Source organism: Carcharhinus amblyrhynchos, chromosome 13 (assembly GCF_965287045.1).
Source record: "Carcharhinus amblyrhynchos chromosome 13, sCarAmb.v2.hapA, whole genome shotgun sequence".
Taxonomy (NCBI): domain Eukaryota; kingdom Metazoa; phylum Chordata; class Chondrichthyes; order Carcharhiniformes; family Carcharhinidae; genus Carcharhinus; species Carcharhinus amblyrhynchos.
The window spans coordinates 25,254,269-25,258,920 of NC_137336.1; positions in this window are offsets into that span (position 1 = coordinate 25,254,269).

Here is a 4,652-nt window from a genome sequence, read left to right on the forward strand (position 1 = left end):
GCCTTTTCAAAATATAACAGATCAAAAAAATCCTTGTGTAGATATTCTAGGCCATATCATGCATGGATTATCGTTACGATAGAATTGATGGTGTGTCTGTGCACTGAGTGACAATATAACAAAGAGAAGGTACTAACTGTATTGATCCACGTGAGCAGTGTTGAGGGAAATAATCATTCATTCTTGTGCATTGAAGTAGGTCGCTGTGATGTTTTTTGGTTAGTCCCACTGAGGAATGATTGTCGAGACGTTGGAATGTGTAAATAATAACTGGTTTATTAGATACAACTGAACTATGTGCAGCCATACATGATCTGATGTTACACTGCTGAAACATGAATGAAGTGGTTCCTTGTCTTGGGTCTGTTACAAAACGTGTCTGTTATGGGAGCTTCTACATTCCCACACATTAACTCTTACAAGTGCTTAAACTATGGAGGTGGGGATTCTTCTGGGCCCATTAGCTCCAATTGGCTGATTGGGCTCCTGCCTGCCTGCTAATATGCCAATGCATATTCAAATCCACAAATTTAAATATAATTAGCGGGCTTGCAGTCAGAGTTAAATAGCTCTCACCCTTCACATGCCTCCCCAGCAGGATCTGTAGCAGGAGGGCTGCACTTTCCGCTGCCTCAGAAAAGCAGCCAGCATAATCAATGACCCCAAGCACTCCAGACATTCCCTCTTCCACCTTCTTCTGTCAGGAAAAAGATACAGAACCCTGAGGTCACGTACCAACCGACTCAAGGGCAGCTTCTTCCCTGCTGCCATCAGACTTTTGAATGGATTTACCTTGCATTAAGTCAATCTTTGTCTATATCTTAGCTATGATTGTAACACTACATTCTGCACTCCTTTCCTTCTCTATGTGCAGTATGCTTTGCCTGTATAGCGCACAAAAAAAATACCTTTCGCTGTATGCTAATACATAAATTCATAGAGGTTTACAGCACGGAAACAGGCCCTTTGGCCTAACTTGTCTATGCCACCCTTTTTTTTAAACCCCTAAGCTAGTCCCAATTGCCTGCATTTGGCCCATATGCCCCTCTACCCGCCTCTTCTACTACCTCTGGCAGCTTGTCTCCCCAACTCTCACCATCCTCTGTGTAAAAGAATTGCCCCTCTGGACCCTTTTGTATCTCTCCCCTCTCACCTTAAACCTATTCCCTCTAGTTTTAGACTCCCCTGCCTTTGGGAACAGATATTGACTATCTAGCCGATCTATGCCCCACATTATTTTATAGACCTCTATAAAATTACCCCTCAGCCTTCTATGCTCCAGAGAGAAAAGTCTCAGTCTATCCAGCCTCTCCTTATAATTCAAACCATCAAATCCCAACAGCATCCTAGTAAATCTCTCTGCACGCTTTCTAGTTTAATAATATCTTTTCTATAATAGGGAATGATAATGATATAGTCGGGAATGACAATGATAAATCAAATCAAATCAATAAACTGGCATGTTGGACCCTGAGGGCCAAGGAAGAACTACCAACCCCTCAGCAAAGAATGGCAATTTCCCCCTGCCAAAAAAAGCACCATGTGGGCTGAGGTTTATCCAATCTGACCGCCTCCCCCCGCCCCACCCCTCCATCTCAGGTCCCTCCAAGGGGGCTCCATGAGGTAGGTACAGTGGCCATTTGCCCCTCTGCTGATGCTGCTGCCAGGCTACAACTGGGTCCTGCAAGAATTCTGAGGGTTGGGTGGACTCTGGTTGGGACCTGACCTCGCCACTCTCTGCTGAGATTTGGGCGTGATGGCTAGACTTCTCGCCCTGGCAGACCTGAAGATCACCCCGGGCATGGTGATTACAGGCAGTGCTGTGATCAGTGCCTGCTTTCCTGCCTGTCAGCTGTGAAAATTCTGAAGTGGCCAGGTCACTTTAACCTCCAGGCACCAGCCTATCCCTGCCATCCCCCCAAACCCCCCACACCCGCCATCCCCCCAACACCACCCCCCCCCTTCCCACCCACCCACCCCCCCGGTCACCTGGCAGAATTCGAAATCATTGCAGCACTCTATTCTGCAGCAGAGATTTTCCTTCCTGCCTTTAAAAGCTGCAGCTGTGAGCAGACCCCACCTGACAGAGAAGGGATGCCAATTTCACCTGGGTGGGGGCAGAGGGCCTGGGCTAGGAAGGGTTACTGTCTGCTTAGATGTGCACTGCATGCAGCTTTGATTTGAAGTTGCTTATGCTTCCCAGCAACCTGAAATCATCGAAACCTTCTCTATTGCACTTCAAGCCCTCGATCTGTAACTAGTTCAAAGTGCAATATACAAAAAGACAAAGAACAAAGAAAATTACAGCACAGGAACAGGCCCTTCGACCCTCCAAATCTGCATTGACCATGCTGCCCAACTGAACTAAAACCCCCTACCCTACTGGGACCATATCCCTCTATTCCCATCTTATTGATGTATTTGTCTGGATGCCCCTTAAAAGTCACAACCGTATCCGCTTCCACTACTTCCTCCTGGCAGCGAGTTCCAAGCACCCACCACACTCTGTATAAAAAAACCTGCCTCGTACGTCTCCTTTAAACCTTGCCCCTCGACCTTAAACCTGTGCCCCCTAGTAATTGACTCTTCCACCCTGGGAAAAAGCTTCTGACTATCCACTTTGTCCATGCCCCTCATAATCTTGTAGGCTTCTGTCAGGTCACCCACAACCTCCGCCGTTCCAGTGAGAACAAACCAAGTTTCACCAGCCTTTCTTATAGCTAATGCCCTCCATACCAGGAAACATCCTGGTAAATCTTTTCTATACCCTCTCTAAAGCCTCCATATCCTTCTGGTAGCATGGCGACCAGAATTGAACACTATATTCCAAGTACGGCTTATCTAAGGTTCTATAAAGCTGAAACATGACTTGTCAATTTTTAAACTCAATACCCTAGCCAATGAAGGCAAGCATACCGTATGCCTTCTTGACTACCTTCCCCACCTGCATTGCCACTTTCAGTGACCTATGCACTTGTACACCCAGATCCCTTTGCCTATCAATACTTTTAAGGGTTCTGCCATTTACTGTTTATTTCCTATCTGTATTAGACCTTCCAAAATGCATTACCTCACATTTGTCCGGCTTAGACTACATCTGCCATCTCTCCACCCAAGTCTCCAACTGATCTATGTTCTGCTGTAGCCTCTGATGATCCTTATCACTACCACAAATTCACCAAACTTTGTGTCGTCCGCGAACTTGCGAGTCAAATTAGTTACATTTTTCTCCAAATCATTTATATATATTACAAACAGCAAAGGTACCAGCACTGATCCCTGAGGAACTTGTCACAGCTCTCCATTCAGAAATGCACCCTTCCACTGCTACCCTCTGTCTTCTTTGACTGAGTAAGAAGTCTCACAACACCAAGTTAAAGTCCAACAGGTTTATTTGGTAGTACAAGCCACTAGCTTTCAGAGCGCTTGCTGCTTCTTTGTTAGGTGAGTGGGATTTCAATTCACAAACAGAGCATATAAAGACACAGACTCAATTTACAAAATAATGGTTGGAATGTGAGTCTTTACAGGTAATGAAATCACAAAGGTACAGACAACGTGAGTGGAGAGAGCATTAAGTACAGGTTAAAGAGATGTGTATTGTCTCCAGACAGGACAGTTAGTCAGATTTTGCAAGTCCAGGCAAGTCGTGGGGATTACCAGTAGTGTGATATGAACGCAAGATTCCAGCTGAGGCCGTCCTCATGTGTGCGAAACTTGTCTATCAGTCTCTGCTCAGTGAGTCTGTGCTGTCGTGTGTTGTGAAGGCCGCCTTGGAGAATGCTTACCCGAAGATCAGAGGCTGAATGCCTGTGACCGCTGAAGTGTTCCCCAACAGGAAGAGAATATTCTTGCTTGGTGATTGTCAAGCAGTGTCCATTCATCCGCTGTGATATCATCTGCATGGTCTCCCCAATGCACCATGCCCTGGGATATCCTTTCCTGCAGTGTATCAGGCAGATAACATTGGCTGAGTTGCAAGACTATGTACTGTGTACTTGGTGGATGGTGTTCTCATATGAGATGATGGTATCTGTGTTCATGATCTGGCATGTCTTGCAGAGATTGCTGAGGCGGGTTGTGTGGTATCGTGGTCACTGTTCTCCTGAAGGCTGGGTAGTTCGCTGCGCACAATGGTCTGTTTGAGGTTGTGCGGATATTTGAAGGTAAGAAATGGGGGTGTAGGGATGGCCTTGGCGAGATGTTCGTCTTCATCAATGACATAGAACATAGAACATAGAACATAGAACATTACAGCGCAGAACAGGCCCTTCGGCCCACAATGTTGCGCCGACCAGTTAAAAAAAAAATGACCCACTAACCTAAACCAATCCCTTTTCGTCCATAAACCTATCCACGGATCTCTTAAACGCCCCCAAACTAGGCGCATTTACAACTTCAGCAGGCAGGGCATTCCAGTCCCTCACCACCCTCTGGGTAAAGAACCTACCCCTGACATCCGTCCTATAACTACCCCCCCTTAATTTAAAACCATGCCCCCTTGTGTTAGCTTTCTCCATCAGAGGAAAAAGGCTATCACTGTCCACCCTATCTAAACCTCTAATCATCTTATATGTTTCAATAAGATCCCCTCTTATCCGTCTTCTTTCCAGCGAAAACAACCCCAATTCCCTTAGTCTCTCCTCATAGGA